Here is a 24,473-nt window from a genome sequence, read left to right as displayed (position 1 = left end):
GTTGGCTGCCAGGAGTTTCGAGAGGATCCCTGGAAACACATTTGGTTTTAATCAGGCCCCTGCACTGTGGAACATCCTGTTTGTCTACACTTATTATTACTGACAAATTATCCTCCTCCAAATCTCAGGGAGCATTCACTTTATCCTCACATTAAACCTGATTGGAAACAGTAGGTTTAATTGGACTCAGCATGAGGCCCAGTCGTAAACTGCACCAGTTCCTTGTTTTATTGTGGCATTCCCTGGATGTGTGAAAATACCATATTTCATATAGAGGGCCCAGCTTGCTACTGCCAGGGCTGTCACAGACAATGCACAGATGCCCTGGGCTACAGGAGCACCCTCTGCCCACTCCCAGCTGGGAAAAGTTGGCCATTCCCAGTGATTTGTCTATAAAACACGTCATTCCAGATCTGGCCCAAAATTCTGAGAGTTTTCAGTAGTCAATAACTGAGCCCTGTGATCTGCAGGACTCAGAGTCTGCTGTGCTTCAGCTGGGCTTTGGAGTTTGAGAGGGATGGAGGATCCAGTGCAGGGTGTGGATCATCCCCTCACTGGTCCTGCTGAGAAATGTGAGCGTCTTCTTCCCCTCATCATCTGGAGACTTTCCTAGGAAAAGCCTGGGAAACCTGGGGGGTTAAAGGTGAATTCAGTCTGATTTATCTGGAGCTTGTGCCAAGGGTTGATTATATGGGAAAGAGCTGAAAGCTCTCGGCCATGGAGGAGCCCACCATGCTTGGAGCGATGGTGATTGTAGGGTTACGTATTCGCCTGGTGTTCTGAGATCTTCCCAACATCTTTGATTTTCCCTTGCTGGGAGTGACCCTCCAGCAGCTGTGCCTCATCCAGATGTGCACTGCAGGCAAGTCCAGATGTTTCCCGGGCGGGGAAGTGTCAGGTGGTGGCAATCTTGGGTGGAAGCCCTGGAAATGAGCTCGTGCCCGAGAGATTCTGGCAGGAGTTGAGATATTGAACAACTTCTTTCCAATGTCCTGGGTGTGGAAAAGCATGAGACAGCGTGATGTGCCTGGGGTCCAGGGGAACGGGAAAAAACAAACCAGCAGAAGACAAACAGACAACCCAACCACTTTGCTATTCATGTTTACACAAGTTGGGATTGTTCATTAGGACCATAAAGTGTGTGATCTGCTGAAATTTGACTTTTCATGAAAGTATGGTCTCTTCCAAGTGGGTAAAATATCATTCAAGGGATTATCTTGGCATAAATACTATTTTAAACTCAACTGAAATGGCATTTACATTTGCCATGCCTGTAAATACCTTGATCTGAAAAAAAAAAAATAAAAAATCTAGATTTCTGCATGTCTCCAGTTTTGGAAGGTGTGTTTCGCAAAAATCAGCTTTTTTTTTTAAATGATAAAAACCTCACAAGGGTTGTTGATAAAGGCTCCTAACCAGAAAAACAAACAAACAAAAAGCAGACTACAGATAGAAAAGGAATTGCAGAAGTTATAAATATCTGCAGGATGGAGACTTTTGTTCCAAACTGTGCTAGAGCACAAATCTCAAACCTTTCTTCTAAATTGTCTTTGACAAAATCTGTGCCTCATGTTGTCTGGCAAACAGCATTACTGTGATGCTCCTTCCAGTGACACAAAATTGTCCACTCACCACAAAATATTAATCACCTTTGTCCTGTAGATTGTATCTTAATCAGCTTCTCTTAGTTTGTTTTGTTTTGTTTTTTTTTTTGGAGACCTGGATTGTTATTTTTAAGGGAACTTTTAAGGAGGTCAGAGAAGAAGGGTTTCTTGCAGGTGTCTGTGAGGCTGGGCATGTTCAGCCCATCCAAAATCCATGTCCATCTGCTCTGGTGTTAGATATCAGCCTGGTGAAGGTAGAAGCAGCTGTGTCTTCCTGGAGCAGTAAAACCTCAGTGCTTTTCTGGAAGCATCATGGAAGCAGCTCTGGAACTCCCTGCTGTCCCTCAGATCTTCACTTGGTGCAGGAAGATGCACAGCCAGGGTCACTCTGCACTCATCCCACCAAAGCAGGGTCAACAAACCCAAAATTCAGCTTCTTTACTCCTTTACCTGGAGCGTGGATTTCTCCTGTGCCAGTTTTGGGTGCTGTCTTCCTGGTGCACCTCATTTTCTTCACCTTAATTGCCGAGGCACTCACACGACTTGTGCTACTTTGGGGTAGTTTTTAAACAAAATTTTACAAATCTACAGGAGAGTTACTAGTTAATCTATTAAATCTACAGATCTACAAGAGGCTGGGATACCGCTGCCCATCATGGAATTCCAGGCTCCTGGCTTTCGTTGAAAATTCCCCATATCTTTCCTAAAGCAACAAGTTTCCTTTATGATATTTTGAAAGAAAACACGCTGCCGTGGTTGGGGGAGATGTGGAGCTTCTTTAGCAGATGGAGGTGGCCTGACAGCTTGTAAAAAACCCTTTGCAAACAGTCAGCAGGAACGACAACTGACCTCAATTAGTGCAGCCTTTCATTTCTCCATCTGGGGAGGGCACTGGGACTGTGCAGCACTGGGGAGAGAAACAGGCTGGGAAACACACGGGAACAGCCTGGGTAAAACCAGAGTGCTTTGGAAAACATATCCCACAAAACAACTCCTTTCTCATGCTGTGTTTTTTTCCCCTCCTCCAGTTCAGCTTTGGTACTGAACTTTCCATTTTCAACTGACCAACATAAATTAAAGGCAAACATTGGCATGGAGAGGAAAGATGGAGAAAGTTGACCATTTCCCTCAGGAGGTCAGCCACAAATTCCTGCTGTTGTCTGAGAAATGATGAGCTACTCTTTGGAGACATGACTTAGATCATTTGGTGTCACAGGGAGACTTTTCAGGCGTTTCAGCAAGACTTGAAATATGTAATCTTTTTTCTCCCCCCCTTTTTTTTTTTTATAAATATAGTTTTAGACTATGTTCTTTTTTTTTTTTCCCTTTTAATATAGTCTTCCCTACAAAAAGCCAGTTGTTCACGGTGCTATTTCCTTTGGGCAATCTTACAAGAAACGTTCCCAGCTTGCTTCATGCCACTACAAATATCTCTTTACCTCAGAGAAAAGGGCACATCACTCACTTTTTTTGCAGGCCTAAACTTATTTGACTGCCCTGAGCTCAAACAGCTCTGGGTGACAAAGTACATCAAGGAAAATGTGTCACTCCCCTTTTGTCATTCACTTTCACTGCTCATAATGTAACATAAAAATCTCTTTACTCCAAAAGGACTATCTGCCATGGAAGCTGGCGATCCCAAACCCACTCTGAGTTTGGAGACAAATTTCCAATCAAATGCAAACCCAAATTGCAAAGGACGGAGCATTTAGAAGATCTTGTAGGTGACATTTCCAGACAGAAGGAAAACAAGCTCTCAATTCCACCCAAAATGATAAATAAGGACTGGCTTCAAACCTTCAGCAGAGGCTTTTCTGCTTTTCACATTTGCGGCGGCTCCTCGCTGACGGACTTAACAGATGCAACCCCAATTTAACAGGGATGAGTAAAATGGTTCAAGACACCACCAGTGCTCATCAAAAACTCACACGAAGCCTGAAGTGAGCTTTCTGCTCAGGTTCCTAAAGCTGACTTTTTAAATTCCTCCTCATCATGTAACGGCTCTGGCCCCACTTTCTTCTCTGGATTTCGTCCAGGGAAAGAAGTCAAAGAAATTTCTTCTGCTGAGATATTTATTGCATTTGCTGTTCGAGGAAGTATTTGTAACTTGTTCAAAGTTCAAAACATCACCTCAAATCTTGCAGACTGACCTATGAACCTGTTGCAGATCCACTTCTCAGGGCGTAAAATCCAGGTTTGAAGCTTTTACAGTTATTTTGGGGGAGGGAAGAAAGGTATAAATAAGCGCCATTACCACTAATTCTAATTTTTTACAAATGTCTAAAACCAAATAATTCCCCCAGGATAGCGATGCTGCGCTGGTCTTTTGCTAAATTAAATCAAATCTTTCTTTTCTCTGTCTCCTGTAATTACAGCAGGCTTCCATCTGACACAAGGGAGCTGGAGGCCAGTTGGGATCACCTTATTTTTTATCTGTTGGTGAATTGTAGGAAATCCCACTGGCAGGATGCTGGTGGATTAGCCAATAACCTCAGCATAGTTTTAATATCCTTGACTTAAGTAATAATCTCCAAAGCAAGCTCTGTAGAGGGTTTTTTAACAGATTTATGCTTCACTCCTCACATTTTTCAATTACCCACACCCAGGGCTATTTAATGGTATGTAAATCCACCAGCAGTTCCTGAGCCTACAGATTATTTAATTGAAAGAAGCATCTGGGGACGAGGGGAAAATCCTTCCATGAGCTCCCAGGCCCTGCTTCCCTCTCTATGACATCCTTTGAGACCCAAAAGAGAGGTGCTGAAATAGGGAAGAAAGTGTCAGGAGAAGGTCTGCGAGCACTGTGGTGGCTGTCAGACCACCCTGTGTGCATCCAGCGGTCAGGGATTCAGCCCAGCCACTCAGAGCAGAGCTGAGCACATTCCCAAACAGAGAAAACCAGCAAGGACTGCATTTTTACATGAATTAACCTGATTAAAACAAGTTTTTTTCCCCTTTTTTAGGGGGAGAGAAGTGTTTGGACGATGCTTCTGGGCACAGGGTGTGCTCTTGGGGATGGTGCAGGACCAGGACCTGGATTTGATGATCCATGTGGGTCCCTTCCATCCCAGCACATTCTGTGATTCTGCAGTTTTATTTAAATGATAGGAGCAATATTAATTAATTAATATTAATTAATATTAATGATGGAAACAGCACCTGCAACAGCAATTTTGGTCACAAATTACTCATGGCTCCCCAAATCCCAGTTTGGAGCACACGACTGGGACTCGCCTCTGATAACAGGTTTGGAAACAAATATTGATCACCATCACTGCAAGGAGATCATGGTCCTGCATCCTTCAAGATGGATATTTCTTGGAAAGGGTTTTTTTCCCCACTCATTAGTATTTCCAGTACATTTATTTTAGTGAGGAAAGCAGCATTTTATAGCATTCTGCCTATAGTATTTTTAGGAATATTTTCCAATGGCTTAGCTGAGCATCACTGAACAGAGAGAATAAGGAAAATGGATATTTTCTGTACCATTTGTGAAAAATTCATTCTTTCTGTGTCAGTTTATGCTTTCTGTGAAAGCTTAATGTTAATAAAAATGCTTTTTTTAATGGACACATCAATGAATGACAGAGAGCGAGCCTATGGTGGTCAACATCAAAGCCATCAGACGTGGAGCCCACTTGTTTTTTGGTACAAGAACAGACACTAACCCTTCTGCAAGAACCTTTTATTCATTCCCAACACGACTCCTTGGCTGGGGCAATATGGCTTCAATTTGTTTTAAAGGTGCATTATGAAGCTGGAGCTTGAAATTACGCATTTACAGTTTGAAAGCGAAGCCATCCTTGGGCGGGAAGGAACTTGTAATTTTGTCAAATTACACAGAAAATGAAATTGGAGGAGCAATAAAGTGCCTGAAATGAGGTAGTGAAAAGCTCCACAATGAAAAACCCCTATTTGCTGCACATGCAAAAACCACGTTTCCGTTGCCTTTACTTAATTTCGCACATTTCTCCACGAGCAATAACGACAGAGTCTTGTTTTCACTTTTAAATACACGGCTCTTTGTTTAACTGTTTTTATGTTAAAATGGGCGGATAACCTCTCTCAGTGGCATTTTCATCCTTAAATGTTCAAATTCAAACAACCTAATTTGATTCAGACAGGTAAGTAATTCTTATTCTTAAAAAAAAAGTATAAAAATCAGCTGTCATGAATTAAAATCCATTTTTTCCTAACCCCAAATAAACATCAGTCAGTCTGCATTTGATTGTAATAACACACTTGTCATTTCAGATATAGTATGTTGGAGGGTTTATTTTTTTCCTAAAGGCTTTATTGGAATTCCTTGAGCTAAATTTGCTGTGGGTTTATGATGGCTTCATTAAAAATCAGAAACCAAAAGGATGTGGAGGACTCTGAAGAGTTTGTAGTAACATGAAATAGAAATAACTTGCAAGATTTTTCATTTTAAAGCTGCTCCTGTTTCACATGCACTCAAATCTTGTCACACAGTATTAATTTGGGGCCAAATGTGAAGTATTAAAGCACTTACTAAATATATTTCAAGTTGAGATTTGTGTGCAATGATGTTTCTCCCTTACTCACCATAAACCTAGAGTAAATCTTCTCAAATGCTGAAGTTTTCACTGATTTTACACTGTTAGAGAGGAGATCCCACTCCTTAAATATCAGTGACAAAGCTCCAGAAAAGGGGTTTATTTCAAGTCATCACAGCTTGTAATTCAAACTGGCCTGATGCAAAGTTATGGTCACTTTCATAAAGTGTGACTTTTCAGTTCTTCCTTATTTTAATTGCAGAGCAGAGCCCTGAGGGACAAACATAGGCAAGAGAATCCAAAATTCCCGTTTCTGGTTGCCTGTTTCTGGTAACTGTGGAGTAAGAGCAGGTTTCAGGCCTTGGCTTCATCCTGAACCTAGTTAAATTCAAAGTAGGTGTTCGTTAATTAAAATGGGACTATAATTAGGCTTTAGGTTTTCCATGCTGGCAATGTTTTAGGTCTGAAAAGCTAAAAACTGCTCCACAGAGAATGATGTGGTGTCTCTTCTGGATCCTGAGGCTAATGGGGCAAGAAAAAGTGGGGTTCCATTGCAGCAAGAAAGGCTTAAATTAAAAATGGTAAAAGTTTCCAAATAGTGAGGGTGACACAGTGGCTGCAAAACTCTAAGGAAATGCTGAATAATTCTTCTGGAAAAGGGAAGGAACTTTTGACGAGGGCATGGAGTGGTAGGAAATGTGGAAATGGCTTCAAATTGAACAGAGGTAGATTTAGAAGGGATCTTGGGAAGGAGTTGTTCCCTGTGAGGGTGCTGAGGCCCCGGCACAGAGCAGCTGTGGCTGTCCCTGGATCCCTGTCAGTGCCCAAGGAATGACTGACAGGGCTTGGAGAACCCTGGGACAGTGGAAGATGTCTCTGACCATGGCAGGGGTGGGACTGGGTGGGCTTTAAGTTCCCTTCCCCACCCAAAACATTCCATGATTTTACAATTCTGACTGAACATTTCCATGTTGTCATTTATGGGTCACAACTTGTGGCTCTGATCATTTCGTGGGTCAGTTTTTTTACCTTGTCTCCCCATTTTTCAATGAAGTGGCAGAACAGCACCCAAATACTGTCCAAAGAGGAGGAAAATGTGAGCTGTAACTCCTTGTAGGTATTTAGATGGCAATTGGCCACGACACAAAGCTTTTAAGGCACAATCAGTAGAGGTGAAGGGGAACAAAATGTGAACAGAATTAAAAACGTAATCTTCTTCCTCAATCACCTCCCAAATCCATCTGCCAGGTATTCCCTAGCCCTCATTTACACTAGAATAGATCCATTTTACTTTCCCTTTCATATTTTACCCTGCTGGAAGGTCGCCCACTCTCTTATGTCAGACCTGACAGGATGTGAGTTATCTCCATCCAGCCTTGACATAACTTCATGCATGGTGATGTAATGCCCCAAAAAGCCTGGTTCAGGAAAAAAAGAGACAGGACTTATTAACAGGAAAGGAAACAAGCCTCTGTTTGACAACCAGTGGCTGGATATCAAGGAGAGCTTTCTTAGGGGAAAAAAAAATCGTTTATGACCACATGAATTACAATTATTTATTCAGAGGGAAGAAATAGCCATTGCATTTTTAACTAGATTCAGCTGGTGGAGCAACCTACAAAGATCAGGTATTTGGGCATGGATTCCAGGTAGATTCAGACAGGAAAGGCTCAAGCCTGCTCCCTGAGGGATCAATAAAACCACCAGAAGTTGAGTGTGAGCTGTTGCAAACACAGCCAGCAACAATTCCCTGCACTCCTCTTCCCCTCCATTGGGAGAATCCCACTCCAGTAATCCCCCTTTTCTCTTCTTTTTCACCATCTCCTGTGGGTGCAAAGAGCTGGAGTGAAACCCTGGCTCTGTCACCCCCTCATCCCTCCTGCTCCGAGTCTTTGCAGCCAGGGCTGCATTCCAGCAGCGTGATCTGAAACCCAATCCCTCGAAGTTCATGAAATATTCGGCATCTGTGTGTGTGGACTTGTGAACTTTTACCTTTTACCTATCAGCAAGGCAGCTCCCTTCACCCTTTCCTCCCCTCAGGCTCGCTGGAAGTGGCAGAGTCCTGATCTCCACTGAATCATGGAAAGGTCTCCAGAGTAGTTCCATGGCAAAATACTCCCTCTCTACCCCATTTGTCTGCTGTGTTTCTCATCCCGGGCTGACAGTGGGAATGCTGGAGGGTATTGCAGCGAGTTCACATGGATTTGCAGATTAAAGCACGTTTTGCTCACTTTTAGGGGTGAACCTGGCAGCCCCAGCAGCTGGTGGATGCTCCATCCCTGGAAAATTCCAGGATTGGATGGGGCTTTGAGCAGCCTGATGTAGCAGAAGATGTTCCTGCTCACTGCAGAGGGCTGGACTCAGTGACCTATAAAGGTCTTTTCCAACCCAAACCATTTTGTGATTCTGTGGTGGTCCCAGGGCTAAGGGGAGACAGCAGACTGCCCAAGAGTGATTTGAAGGGTCAGCAGGGCTTGTGACAAGCCGTGGAAGTGGCAGGTGACAAACAGATTCTGGAAATGAGACACCCCAAAGTGCACATTTAAAAACCCATCTTGAGCTACATTAAAGGCATTGTCTGCTGGAAATTAATGCAACAGTGTGTGTTTGTGTCCCTGTCTTTAACAAATACACCAAAACTGGTTTTCAGCTCAGTCCTTTCAGCTAAGTCTATTGCTATTCCAGGATGTGAGCAAAGAATCATGGACAGCTATCCCCACTCTTTGCAGTCACCCCATACAATTCCACTTTTTCCGACCGTATTGATGCTCGCATATGTGTGGGTTTTACGGAAGGAGTGGCGTGTGTGCCACCATATACTCATTTTTGATTGCACACTGGGCTTTTTCTGAGCTGCAGAGCAGATGCCAGTTTCCTTTTACTCTCCCCTGTTTAATTACACGCTGGATTTGGCTCCTGGGGAGGTCGGTGTGACTGCAGTGGCCGTGGCCAGACAGATCGCAACGTCAGTCTTTCCCACGCACGGCTCCGCCAGCGTCTCCCAGCCCCGACCTTGGAACACCCTCTGCCACTCCAAACCCTCCCTGAAAAATGTGCTGACCCTGAAATCCCCACTCAACGCAGGCATGCAATATCTGGGGACCCTTTGGAACAATCCAGAATGTGCTCCAAGGCTCCAGGTGCTGTGATAACCCTGTCCTGTCACGCTGCTGTCATTTACACCCTTAAATCCGATTGAATTCTTTTTATCCCCACTATAATCTGGTTAAATCTCTGACCCTTAATTCTGGTTCTTTTTGATCCATGGAGAAGTAGAAGAGCTGCAAGTGTGCTCTGGCTCCAGGGTGACTGCAGTGATTTGGGAGCCTGGGCTGTTATCTCTTGTCAAATGCATCTGCAATCCCAGGGTCCAACTGGAAACATTTGTCAGTGCCCCTTACATAAAACCGGGTTTCATGGAAAAATTGAACCCTCCAGTAACTGCAGAGGAAATTCCAGAGTGAGCCTACTGACAGACATGTCTTGGAAGTTAGCTAGCTATTTTGGAAGAGATCCAGGGTTATTTTTTTTTTTTCCCCTTTGCTTCCCCACTACCTTTTAAAAAATATTAATAAAAAATAAAAGGATAGAATCTCTTTGGAGCAGAGGGTCTTGAAACCCAGGAAACCTCAGTGGTGCTTAACTTTCAACCTTCTTGAGGATATTTGGGAGTCAAAATAGTGCATGGAGGAAAACTGCAATTTGTGAGACAACAGGTCAAAAACCCTCTTTGGTCTTCAATGTATGAAAATGTGTCTTTTTTCATTGAATTTAAGAGTCATTAAAACATTACAATCTGGCTGATAAATCCTCAGCAGAAGTGGGTTATAACAATTCAGTGTGTGCCTTAAGGAGGGCAGAGATCTGGTTTTGCTGTGCAAGAGAAGGAGCTGCAAAGCCTGTGAGCCAAAGGCTCTCAGCTGGTGTTTAACCCAGAAGATGAATTGCCACAGGAATGAAGTGAAAAGAGCCCTGGGAAATTGGGAAATTGGGAACTGTGTCAGCACCAGCTACAGACAAGATGTGCACTAAATCCTTGTGGGTGGGTGTCCAGGAATAAAACAGGGAATAAAACAGGGAAAAAGGTGCTTTCCAGTCCCACCCCCTGCAATGGGACACCTTTCACTATCCCAGGTTGCTCCAAGCCCCATCCAAGCTGTCCTTGGGCACTTCCAGGGATCCAGGGACAGCCACAGCTCTTCTGGGCACCTGTGCCATGGCCTCTCCACCCTCCCAGGGAAGGATTTCTTCCCAATATCCCATCTAAATCCACCCTCCCTCAGCTTAAAGCCATTCCCCCTGGTCTGATGAGTCTCGGTCAGGCTCAGGAGAGTTTGTGCCTGGAAGTGGAATGTGCTGTAGGTACCAATGACTTCCAGCTGACAGGGACATTTTCTGTTCTCACCAGCTCCTCACCTTAACCAGGAAGGGTGAAAGCAGCTTTGTGTCCCCAGCCAGCCCCTGAGGTGACACAGCTGTGGCTGCCACCCCTCTGCTGCTGGTGCTGGGCATCCAATGCACCCTGGGGCCCAAAAATCAGCAGAAGGCGTTTTTCCCAGATTCCTTGCTCCCCCACTCCAGCCCTGGTCTGTGGCTGCCCTGACTCATCTTGTAAACACCAATCTCTGAAGCAAGCAGGACTGACAGAACAGAAAAAGGAAAGGGGAAAAAAACCCCAGAGAGAAATGGAGAAAAACGACCCCCTCCTCCCTTTTCCCACCACCGCCCCTCCTTTGTTATTGCAGAGGATCTTCCTGGCCAGACTTGACCTGCAAACAGTGGTCACCAGTGAACCATCAAAGGCCTTTCACATCTCCAGCAGCTGCAGGGAGGGTTCCTGTAAGCGCTCCTATCACTTTGACACCTCCAGAGCCAACAACGCCAGTTGAACACTGTCATGGGCCGTGTTTCAGGGACCACCTTCAATGCTTTGGCTCCAAAGAGCTGCTTTTTTCCAATTCATTGACACAGGGGGATATATATCTCAAAACTTGGCTGCAGCAGCCAGTGCATGCCTTGAGGATTACATAGCAAGTGAACTTTGTCAGTGTAAGCCCCAGTCAATAGGAGGAATTAAGGAGAAAGACCTCTATTGTTCCAGCCAGCCTTCTGAAGGCACTGATTGGCAGTAAAGTATCTTCAGTGACAGATGTAAAGTAAATATTGCCTATGCCAAGTCTCTGTATTACTTTGATTACCCACCATCAATCAATTTGTTCCTTCCCTTGCAACAATAGCGGCTGCTGTTACTCTTTGGACCCCTCTGATGAATCCCGAAGTGTAATTGATTAACAAACTGAACAGAAAGGTTACACAAATGACAGCAAAATGTATCTCAGGAGAAAAATGAGAATATTGTCTCTGTGCACTTGAATGTGCCTTAAGTATCTTGCTGTTAGGAACAGAATGATACAAATAATAGAATGTATATAGATATTACATATGTATATATATATATATATATATACATTCACTCTCATCTATCCCCTCAAACTCCTTAATTAATCATTAGGTCAGTATTTGCAATATCCCCACGGCTTTAACAGTGGCAAAATGTCAGGAATTACAAGGAAAACCAAAGTACTGATGTCACCTCTTGAATGGAAGCAAAACTGGAGGTGAAGAGTCTGTTTGAGCAGCAGATTCCTGAGGCAGGGGATGCACAGCACAGCTACAAGAATTATTATAATTTCTTCATTCCAGGGATTGAGGCCAATGCAACATCCCTTTCCCCCTTAATTCATTCTAAAATTAGCAGGTGCTCCCAACAATAAAGGTCCTTTTGTTTCATTTATGTCATTGGGGAGGGCAAAGAATTTTCAGCTCCCTCAAGGTGAAGGAAAACAATTTTTTGGAAGGGAGGGTGAGCTCCTTAATGCCTCTAGCCCTAAATCCTGTTCCCACTAAGCAGGACAGCACATTTAGGGCTCAAAGCATTTAGCCATGTGCAAAGTAGGAATGGCCACACAGGATCATGTGTGCTTCCTCTGACAGACAGTGACAGGCACTGAGGGAAATACCACAAAAAAAAGACAAACTAAGAGCAGTGTCTTGAATATTCTCCCAGCTTCTGGTGAGTACCAGCACAGGGATTTCCTCATCTGGAGGCTGCTGGTGTGTCCTCACTGTTCATGGTCACTGATGGATACATCCCACGGGAATCTCTCTAAATCCTTTTCCAAGACGTGTCTACTCCGATATCCTGTGGCAATGAGTAGCTCAGGGGCTGAGCAAAACAATCCTTTCTGGATTTGTGCTTAAGCCCTGCTGATGGCCCTGTGTGCCCCAAGGTCACCACGAGCCCACGGGGTTCCTGTCCTGCTGCTCTGCCGACCCTACAAGGCACAGCTGCCTTGGCCCAGGGCTCTGCCCATCCTTTGGGCTGCCCACAAAAGTGTGGGACAGGGAGCTGTGACTGCAAAATATAAGGACAGGGTGGTAGAAGCAGTTTTGGAAAGGCTGCTCCATCTCAGAAACCTCTCTGCAATATTCTGGTACCAAATAGATTTTGATCCCGTATTTTTGTTTCTGATTTGTTGCAACCTTTTATCACCCAGCAAATCATGAACGTCACATGCCATGCTTAACACTGCTGAAAATGATGTGTATTTCAAGATTAGCTTTCTCATTTCAAGTCCATCTCATGGGTTAGTTTGGGAGGGACCTTCACAGACAAAGGGACCCAATTTATATGACAGTGATTTTATACCTCTTCTCAGCCCCGGGAGCCCTGGTTCAGTGTGTGCCTGGATAATGGAAATAACCCCTTCATTTTCAAGGGGTTCTGGCTCTTTCCTCAGCCACTGTGTTTGTGGGGCTCACATGAATGTCTTGGATCAGTTTTCCTAATTTTCCCATGAGGAACCAAGCCAGTGACAGGCCGAGGAGAGAGCATGGCAACAGAAATAGAAATCTGGGAACACAGAAAGATCAAATCCAGGCTGGATGGGGTTTAGAGCAACCTGGTCTAGAGGAAAGTGTCCATCTCTCCATCCCAATATCATCCCTGCAATAATGGGGGGCATTTTCCAAGGGGGAAGGAACTCCAGGTAACACTTGAGGGACCTACAGCACGAGCTGTCACCTTGGCTTTCCCTCTGAGAGGAGGGAATGTTGGGAATTGCACAAAATCCCAACTTTCCCCTGGATTTCAAACAAAGGCACCACACTGGCATTTGTGCCAAGGCAGTTATAGAAGTTTTTAATCCTTCTCCACCACTAATAACTGCCTGGTTGCTGGATATGTTTTGGTTCATACTTGTCAAATCAAGCTGCAGAATTAGCTGGAGTGCCTGATATGTGTATTTTTGGAATTACTTTTATGGTAAAATCATTAAGGCCACCCACTAACCAACATATGATCTCCCTACTGGCTTGGCTTTGGTTAAAGGTATTACCAATAAGAATTTTAACATTTTCCTGCAATAGTTATTTTTCAGTGACCTTCAGCAGCAGATGGCCACGGCAGCAAGTACTTATTTATGGCTTCTGTGTGGTAACAATACTTAATGAATTTGTTGAAAACTAATTTTCCAGCCAAACTGGAAGCCCAAATGACTCTAAAAATGGTTGATTAGGTGGCCCCAGCTCTGCTTGCTGGTAAATGGTTTTACTGCTGCCTGGCTTGTGGGGCAACCCAGAGAGATGTGGAGTGTGAAAAAAGAAATTGCTGAATAGTTTTCTTTTAGGTGGGTGGGTTTCTTCTCACCATTTTGGTGGGTGGCTGCATTTTTCTTCTGGCCCATATACCCAAGGTGAATTAGGAGAGGGAGGAAACATGACAGTTTTCATCAAAGTTTGGACAGATTTTCTCTGAAGGAGACTCTCCAGGGGATGGCCCCGCACAGAAAAAAACAGCTGCAAGTTCACATAAATAAAAGGGCACTTTGCCAGAGCAAACAGACTCACACAGCTCTGCCTGTGACGAGAAATTCTGCCCCAATTCCTGTCATTCTGCTGCCCAGGCACCAAAATCTGGTTTTGTCTGGCAAACGCCAGAACTGAGAATGGTGAACGTGTTTTGTCACAATCAGAGATGCCTCTGTGCATGGAAAAAAGGAATAAAAACTCAGCTTGGGTGTCTTTTCCCCTTTTTTTTCTCTGCTGAAAAATGAATGGCTCCAGAAGGATGTTTCTTTGTGTCATATGTGATATTTTCCTTATTTTTTCCACAAAAACTTCTGGCAAAGTGGCACAAAGATTCCCAGCTGTAACTCTCCGTGCTCTGGGGGATTTTTAATGACACCTGAGGATGTTGGAGGTGACAACAAATGCATCTGAATTACAAAACTGGAAGGTAAATGCCGGTTTTTGAGCCTGTATTTTTTCTCTACCCAACACAAGGGTGTCTGCAGCCCTGTCTGAGGCTCCTAGCGTGCCTTGGGACAGGGAAAACATAGTTAAGATCAACATCCTGATTTGCTGACATGAAGCACTAAATCACTCACATGCACACTTCTGAACAGGAGTGTGGGGAAGAACATTCATTGCCAAGATTAAAGGCCAGAATTGGTGCTCTTTGGGAAGGTTCTGCAGTCACAACTGCTCAGGGAAACTTTAGCACCTTCCCAAATCCAAGGAAAATAATGTATTCCAAGTAGAGCTCAGCCCTAGCAGATGTTGGGCATGAGCATAAAACAGATTTTTGAAATAATAATCAACCTTAGATCCAGAAACCATCAGAAAGACCCTCAGAAGCTGTAATCAAGCTCAGATCCAGGGAGCCTACAAGAAAGATGGGGAGACTTTTTCAAAGGGTGTGTAGTGACACGACAAGGGAGAATGGGTTTAACTGAAAGAGAGCAGGTTTAGATGAGATGTTAGGGGGAGATTTTTCCCTGTGAGGCCCAGGCACAGCTTGCCCAGAGAACCTGTGGCTGCCCCATCCCTGGAAGTGTCCAAGGCCAGGCTGGATCAGGGCACTCTTGTCTTGACCCCATGTCCCCGCTGGGCTTTGGGCTGTGCTATTTCAAATCTGTGCAGATCTACTGGGAAGTGAGGAGGGTTTTGGAGGAAACGGTCCCAAAAATTGCAGATTTGGTAGTTGTGGGCAAGTGAGCAACCAGGTTCTGACTGTAACTCCATTACACTGCGGCCTGCAGCAGTTCTCAGCCTTCATTTTGCCAGCCAGCAATCTGTTGATTTAATTTCATGTTACAACTGTTGGTTATACCTAAATATATCAGGAACATGGACCTCAGCATTCCAGAGTCATAACTCATGTTGAGCTAACCAAAGGCAGCATATTTAGCTTCTGATGGCCCACAGTCCATCTCAAAGGTCACTGCAATCTCCAGGCTCTGAGGAAACCCACAGATGCTGCAATGCCTGTTTCCTTTGAAATACAGAAAAGCTCTTCTCCTGAAAAAGAAGCCTTTTGTTGTTATTATTCATCTCTTTCCTTCTTCAGATCAGCTGATCTGTAATCCCAACTTTTTGAGGGAAAGGAAGAAAAACCAAACAAATAAATGTCAGGTAAGTCAAGCAGCCTGCTCTTCACTGAGCAAACACAGTCCACCAAGTTCCTCTGGTTGTGTCTTGTCCATGAGGGATCTGGAATTCTGAAGAGGAGGCTGGAAATGAAACACAAACTGTAATTTTACTTGTGGTGCCAATCAGGGAAATTAATGCAACCTGACTGGTCAGGATAGTGTGTGTCAACAGCAACATGAAAATCAGATTGTGAGTATGGAGCAGAGGCTGCTTGCTTTGCTGAGGAAAAAAAAAATAAAAAAAAAAGAAAAAGAGACAGTCTGCAAAATATGGTGCTGATTAGCAGCTCTCATGTGAGCTCCTCAAGAGGGTGCCTGAGCAGAAGGGTACAGGGTGTTTGTGCTTCACAAGGAAAATATTTATACCTTGTACATAACCATAGCTGAGAAAACTTGCTCAGGGTCTAAGCACTGTGACTACATGAATTAGGCTGATGGCTTCTCTGGTGGGCAGAGGGGATGTTTGGTGAGACTGTGGTGGATGCAGAGCTGCATAAAACATGAAAAACAGACCTGCAGCAGGGCCAGGTGAGCATAAAACTCTGCTTTTGTAATAAACCCCCTATGCCACTGGGAGCCATCAGTGGTTTTGACTAATTTTACAGCAAATTACAAAAAAAAAAGTTTTTTTCTCCCTCTTACTGAAGAGTCTTCCTCCTTGCACAGGCATGAGCACATGCTCATATATTTTCTTCCTTCTAGACAATCATCTTCATTAAAGGTCTGTATCTAAAATGAAGACCTGTGTTAATGATTTAAATTAAATATTATATGTGATTGTAAAGGGGGGGAAATAAATATGGAAATGACTGGGCAGTTGCAGCATCTTCCAAAAACCCTGCCACTGTCCACACTTTTCTGGGGCAGATGAGAGACCCTCTGCTGCTGAGGCAGAACCAGAAGGGTGTCAGAGGGAAACCTGAAGTAGAGGACCCCCTTTTCCTTCAGCAGATAAAGGTGAATATGAGCAAGAGAGGTTTCTGTGTGAATTAAATCAGTTTTGTCTCCTGGCTGTTGCAGCAGGGGCTGCTCAGTTGTGCAGCCCATCATGATGGCAAAAAATCTGTAGGAGAACTGGAAATAGATGGAGGAAGCAGACAGCCCCTAAACACCAGCAGCACAAGCCAGGGAATGTCAGAAGAATGGATGAAATTCATGACAGCTCACACTTGACCCTCACTGACACAACTGAAGAGGGTTAAGCACAAGCACTCTGCACCCAGAGGCGTTGCCCTGGAGTCAACAGCTTCCAGTGCTGAAATGCCTGCTGCACTTGCTGCTGGGAGAGCAAGCCTTGGCAGAAAGATGAGGGATGCTGGAAGGACCACTGACATCTCACAGCCAGAGCTCCTCCAAAAAGCTTTTTCAAGCAGTGGTCACTCAAGTCCTTGGTAGGGATGTGACAGGGGTCACTCACTGCCTTGGCTGAGTGGCTGGGCCAGCTCAGTCTCCTCCAGTTCTGCACCACTTGGTCCCCTCTCTGCTCCACCAGGACAGGTTCCTCCCTTCCAGAGTCCATTTTCCTTGTGATTTCCTACCATAAACCAGTCAAACCTTGTTCTGTGTTAGGTTAAGCAAAGCAGCTGCACTAAAAAAGACATAAAAATGAGTGACAAGTTATATAAATATAAATGCTCAGTATAAAAGGTCTCAAACAGACCAAGATCTTCATTAAATAAGAAAGTTACAAAATTTAACAACCTGGCAGCCTCTATCTGCTGCTTCACTCTGCAAGTTGTCCATCTGAAGTTTAGTCATGGACAAAAGTACTATCCAACAGGGGTGAGGAAGAGAGAATCCAGTCCCTGATATTTTCAGGAAAAATTTTGAGTGCAATGCAATCTCCACATGTTAATGCTGTTGTTTCAAAGCCCTTCAGTCTCACACTGCTCCTCCCCATCTGCATCCTGCAGGACACCCTGCTGGCACAGGTCCCTTTTCATAAGTAGTAACGTCAGGCCTTAATCTTTTCAAGTCATGGTTGAAATGGAAAAAAGAAGGGGAAGAAAAAAACCAACCCAACCCAACCCAGTTACAAGAACTGAGACTGGAACTAGGAAGAAAGAGAGACAGATGCCAAGAAATGATGAAAAAATTCTGTTTCTTCTGCCTGCTGCTTGTACTGAGACTCAGGTTGCTGTGAGGTGGGAAATGAAGATAATTAAAACACGGAACATGGACTTCAGAGCTAAGTCCCGTGTGGCAGGATGTGCAGATAGCAAGAGGCAGAGCCTCCATGCCAAGCACCACATCTTGGAGCTGAGTTCCAGCAAAGGCACTGTGAGTCTTCACTCTGATGGCTGAGAGCATCAGATCCAGCCCAGTCTTATCCCAGGAAACTCAGTGCAAAGTGACTGAGTGCTCCTTGGGATCTTCACACCACAGCCAGCGCAGGAATGATGCCAAAATTATCTTTCTGAGGCAGAAACTCAGGCATTAGTGCAAAGGACTGACTGATCTGGAACTACGTGGTCATGTTCAGATTTGAGTGAAAGAACTCAGTTAAAACCTTCCTTTTCCCATTCAAGTCTGGTTTTGCTGTGGCCCAATCCTCATCAGTTTGTCATCTTTCTTAGGAACAGCTTTCTCATCATTCCAAGGACGCTCGAGTGAAGAGGTTAACAGGAATACAGGATTACAGAAACATCTGGCTTTAGAAAGCCCCAACCACTTCAACATCAGCCTTGGCAGTGAGCTGTGGTTCAGAGTGTGGAGACTGATTGCAGATCCTGGGGCCAAGAATGGAGCACTGGCTTGGATGCACCAGGAATATTGGACAAGTGTTGGAGTGATAAGGTGGTCAGCACCTGTGTCCTCACCAAATTTCTTCTTCATCAGAAAACTGCTTTTTAATTACACACATGTGACGTGAAATGAGCTTTGCCAAAAAGTTCTCCAGTCTCCAGTACACTCCAAGGCAGGAGATGTTCAGGAGATGTGTTTTACTGCCTGTCCCTTTGCCTCTCTGACAGGAGAAGAAGTGCTAAGGATAAAAGGAATTTCCTTCTCTCCGTGTGTGAGAGTTATTTTTTGGGTTTCTGTGCTTGCTGAAACGGCTCCCACAGGAGCTATGCAAATGTAATGGCTAATTTGACAAGCTCAAATGAGTCATCTTTCAAAACCGTTATTGTACAGAATGTAACATGGTTTGGAACTGTCTCCTGTCTGTGTAAAGTGATATTGATTCTTTTTGCCCTTTCCTTGAATCAAAGGCAGATGCAAACATCAAGGTTCCTGCACAACACAGCTCCCCTCCTCTTTCCACACTGGGGTTAGCAGTGATTCATAGGTAAAGATCCACTCAGGCTTCTCTTCCAGGGCCATCTCCTCAAGGAAATAACTGTAGACGAAGAGCACACCATTTATTTTTCAGTGTATTTTGCCATTAGTACAAAAATAAATCGTGGTGTCTGAGTGGAGCGGGCTGGGGAGCAGGTGGTGCTGGAGCAGCCAGTGAAACCCAAGGAATACTGAGAGACCTTTCCCTGCTGCCAACCCCTGACGAGTTCAATGCTGCATTAGTGCTGTGTAGCTTTTGGACCTCCAAAAGGAAGTGTGCAGCAAATTCCTTAGGAGCTGAATGGAACAAGAGGAAAAAGGAGGAAGTGCTGAGTGTTTAGTTGAGGAATACCACTTGTCTCGAGCATGAAAGAGAAGTCATCCAGAGAGAGGAAGGAAGGACTTGTGCTTTTTCAAAGGAAAAAATCCTAAAGCAGTGAGGGGGAGTGGATTTCTGGATATCTCAGCATGAAATAAAATCCTGGCTTGCACATTGTCCCTGCCAGATGTTAAGTGCAGGAGGTAGGTAGAGCAAGAACTCTGAAATCAGAGACAAATTAAAAGACAGCTTCAAGGTGGCAGGTGCTGACAGAGGAGCTGCAAAGAGAGGTAGGAATGGGACCCTGGGGCAGAGGAGGTAAAAAGAGGTGAATTTTAATGTGGTAGGTGAGCTAGACCTGGGCTGGGTTGAAAAGAACAAATTTGATTTGATGAACAACTGTTAAATGGACAGATTTATCCAGCTCCAGAGGAGACTGTCCAGGACTTTGGGTAGGAAGCACATGGAAGAAGAGGAAGGCACAAGCTTCAAGGCCTTGGCAGATGCAAGATGAAGGATGTTAAATCTTAAAAATCCTGGAAGAACCAGGAGAGATTGAAGATTTGGATGAGTAATTCCAAAAGAAACAAGGAAAAGAAGAGGTCAAGAGTGTGGAGGAAAGGCCATGGCAGTGGTAGAAATGGCATTACAGGGAAAGGTTCCATATCCAGCATGATTTCCAAGAAAAGCAGAGCCAAACCAGCAGAAAAATTGCCTCCAAAATATTATTTGCATGGACAGTTAACCCCAAACTTAGCAATCAGGGAATCTGAGGTACAAAGCAATGCAGCCACTGCTCTTATCTCCCAGAGAAAGGCAGTTCTCCACTGCCAGCCAGACCAGGTTGTTTTCCTTGGACATCTGGAAATCCCAGTGAGGAGTACTGGAGGGGTTAATCAATCCTTCTGTTTTGCAAGTGGATTAGCCAGCCCAGTTCATTCCTGTCCCTGTACCTCCTCAGTGGCACTGCAGCGTGTTTATAAAAACAGCAAACAAATCATTTGACAGCAAGGGTTGGAAGTAAAAATTTTTAAAAATGCCATACTTTCCCTATTAAATTTTGATAGTCTCCCAAAGGCTTTCAGTATATTGCACACGTCCAAGCTCTACCGCAGAATAATTGAATCATAAAGACTAATTCCATGTGTCTTCCCAGCCTGTGCACAAGTCAGGGAATGCTGTGGGCAGGCACAGGGTCCAGGAGGACATGGCACAGATATCCTTGAATTTCCCCAAGTGGGTGGGAAAGCAGCACATGTCCTGTGGCAGCCCAAGGGGCAGCTCCTCTCTGAGCAGGAAACTCCGCTATTTGTTTAATTGCTTTTTAAAACAAGTGTTTTCTTTGTGTGGCTTGGATATTTTAACCCTTCCTAACAGAAGGGTAATTCCATCAGCTTTTTGAAGGCTGTTTTTGGAGGTGCTCACAGGTGAGGTGAGCCAGCGGGGTGTAGCTTCATTACATCCTTGGGAAGGTGGTGATGGACCTCCCAACTGCCCAGGGCCAACTCCAACATCTCCTTTGTTTGAGACACTGGGCTGAGCTGAGTTTCAGACTCTGGAAATCAGTTTCTGGCTGAGCTCAGACAACAGATGCAAGTTCCCAGATCTGTTAGGGAAAAATTGGCTGGATTCAAGTATTTTTAGCCCTAGGCTTACGTATGGGTCCTGTATAGAAGCGAGAAGTTGAAAATAGCCATGGCAAGGTTTTGAAAAGCTGCTCTAGCTGGATATAGCCAATGCAGTGCCCCCAGTGGGAAACCCATGAGGGAGACACTTCCCAGAGATCCTCCACTGCTGGTCAGCAGAGCTCACTCACACTCTTGGATGAACTTGTTGGATCTGTAAAGGATGATAAATGAGAGAAAATATAGCAAGAAAACTCCAGCAGTTAAGTTGCAGTCAAGAGGATGATCCAAAAAGTCCAAGTTTTGTAGGTTCAAAGCCAGCAGGAGAAGCATGACTGCCTTTCCCTTTCCCTTTCCCTTTCCCTTTCCCTTTCCCTTTCCCTTTCCCTTTCCCTTTCCCTTTCCCTTTCCCTTTCCCTTTCCCTTTCCCTTTCCCTTTCCCTTTCCCTTTTCCCTTTTCCCTTTTCCCTTTCCCTTTTCCTTCCCTTCTCAAACATTCCCAGCTGATTCTGCTTTGGAGAGGCCTTGGGCTTTCCCTGGAGAAGGAGAGGGTGTCATTTTTACAGGCAATACAGAGGTTCCTCACATTAGGGATTCTGAGGGAAGCTTTGGCTTCGCTCTGGAGCTGCAGTGCTTTATTCCAGGGATGACAACACTCCCAGACAATGTGTTTGCACTAACAGCACTGGCTCACAGGACAACCCAGCTCCCTCCTGGAAGCTGACCCTTTCTCATTGAAGCCACTGAGCTCAGAACATGGAAGAACAAATGAATCTTTCTGAATATCACTTTTATTTTTTGTTGGTTTTTTTTCCCCCTGTATTTCTGTACTTGATCCAAAACCTCATGGATTTTCTTTTATTTTCATGTCTGTTACTGTCTTTATGATAATTTCAAATGAATTTCACCTGTAACCACACACTGCCCAAGGCTCTAAGTGTTGGATGCTACAATGTAGACAGGGTTAAGCTTTTCCTACTAAAGCATTTAAGCCTCTGGAGTGCTGAAATGTAACCTAAACACCACCAGTTTACCCCAAAACATGAGGGCACTTTGCTGATTTAATTTCTGCATTTGTTATCATGAAATGCAAGTAATTAGAGCTTTGACCTCTTGGGTAGGGGCCAAGCTCTAAGTGTAAGAGGTAAACACAATAAATAAATACATGTAAAACATGATCCCCCTGCTCTGAAAACAGGGAGCGTTTTCTGCGTTTCCAACGGAGCTGGGAGAGAATTCGCTGAACACTCCTGCACTTCATAGAGTCCCTGGTTTTAGTTACTAGAATAATAATGCAGGGACTGTAAATAGGGTTTATGACTTTTTATGAGAAAGCCATGTGATGCTTTTACAACTCTCACAAGTAATAAATGTCTACATCAATTTGATTGTTTTATGTGGGTTTTCTTCTTGCTTTACGCCATGGAATGGCTTGTGCTTCACTGGAAGGCCACTCGAAATTCTGACATTTCAAAATTTGGACTAGTGCCAAATCAGGAGAAAAAACTTTTGAAAGACACATTTGGTCTTCAACCACATAAAAAAAATGATTTGGAATGAAATAAAATAGCCTGTTCTGATAAAACCAAATCAGAACAAAATACCTTCCTTTTTAACATACATTACTCAAAGCATAAAATTAAATCACTTCTGTTATGAAAAGACACTTAGGACAGAAAATCAAGCCATTTCACTCTAACAAGGTCCAAACACAATACTTCAAACTAGTCAAAACAAATCTTTTTTAAAAAAACTGAAGCAAAACTTCATTGACAACAACACACTCTAATCGGAAGACTGGATTTCGACTGGATTTCCATTGAAAACTTGCCAGGGAAAGGGTTTTTTTTCCTGTTACTTCTAATCTGTTGTTATCATGGACAGCAGTGTTTGGAGTTAAAAATTGCAGCAAGTTCTGAGGTCTCCCAGAATTTATTTCCTCTGACTCCAGCAGCACCTCTGGGCTTTGCCAGCTGTGAGTTGGAGCAGCAAGCAATGAGAAAACATCCATAAGGTGTTCCTAGTGTTGTTAAATAATTGGTGAACATCACTTGCACTGGCATGAGGTAAATCCCATCAGAAAGCTTTCCAGGAGCATCCATGGTTGATTCCATGGAAGACTTTCCATGGATTGTCTTTCCATACACTCCTACCACGTCTTTTCCATGCTATACCCATAGAAAGGTGGGAAATGAGGCAGAGGCTCTGGAGGCAGCAGCACAACCTCTTTCACTTGATGAAACCCACTAGAGCTGCTACCTGCAGGGTGTTCAGGCATGGATGATGACAGATCCTAGAGAAACTTTACCATTAATTGCTAAAATCCATTGCAATCAGTGCCTTCCACCACTGAACTGCAGCTCTGAACGCACTGACCACAAAGGGACTTTAAATTACAACTCAGAAAAATCAGTGGGGAGCCTAGAAACGTGCAGAGACGTGGACAAGAAAATTATTAGGGTCTGCACAAAGAGATTTTTGTATGTTTTTATCAGGAAAAGCCATGTCAAAGTAGGGTTTATGCTTTGGGCCAAGACCAGAGTGGTATTTGGTGGTCCTCATTTCCAGCAGAACTATAATGTCATATCACTTGTCACTAATACATCTGCCTGGGAAGGGGACACAGCTCTTTGTGTGAGCAAACTTGTCTTGATGCAGAAAATTCCAGGAGTTTACACTTCTGCTCACCTTGGAGCTCTCACAGCACGTGCAGCACAGCTCTGCCTTCACATGTCATCTATGGCCACATAATGCCAGCTCTGAGATGAGTTTACTGCAACCTGAAGCTTCTTCCTGCAGAAATCAAATATTTTCCTTGTGAAATCACAGTTTTTTGCTTAAAGGTTGCAAAAATGACCCTCAGTACCAGATCATTGGCCTTGTGGTAACCCTGCTGCTCCACAACTTCCTTTGCTCTGTTCAAAGGCACAAAGATGCTCAGAGAGACCACAAGTGCCTTGGGTGGCTTGATGGGGCTGTTATCCAGAAAATATCCTTGGAAGCGTGTGCCAGCCTCGGGTGACCTGTAGGATCCCCCACTTTCATTCAAGCCTCAGCTACTGCTCAAGCCAGGGCTCTTAAGATGCCCTGAAAGGCAGTAAAGGATGACAGGGAAAGATGAGCATTGTGGGTGGGACAGAAATGGCCCAAAACAAATGGAAAAAAAACCCCAACAAACTGTCAAAACATTTATAGACTCCCTGATAATTTAACAAGGGTGGGGAGGATCAATTTACAGATAGTGTCTCCTTCTCTCTTCACTTCTCCCTGCAAGAAAATAAATGATGAACTGAAAAGGGGAGCGAGCGGCAGAGTGAGTTTGGGAGAGAGTAGCCAAGAGTTTTATTACAAGCCTGTTCCTCATTAAGGCCTTAGCAGCCTCACACACAAAAGCTAATTACTGTTTTTATGTCATGTTATTTTGATTCATATTTCCTGTCTGGAAAACAGACGGGAGTTTTGGGCAGACAGCCAAGGTGAGGGCCATGGAATCGCGCAAGCAGGAACCTGCCCCGGCCGTGGAACAGAGGAGACAAGAGCCTTATTTTTTAGGATTTTTTAATTTTTTTTCAATTTTTTTTTTGTTATTTTGAGGAGGAAATGGGAACTTTCCATGTAGGCGTAGTTTGCTCCCAAAA

Source organism: Cyanistes caeruleus, chromosome 12 (genome assembly GCF_971803275.1).
Source record: "Cyanistes caeruleus chromosome 12, bCyaCae1.hap1.1, whole genome shotgun sequence".
Lineage (NCBI taxonomy): Eukaryota > Metazoa > Chordata > Aves > Passeriformes > Paridae > Cyanistes > Cyanistes caeruleus.
This window is presented reverse-complemented; position numbering follows the sequence as displayed.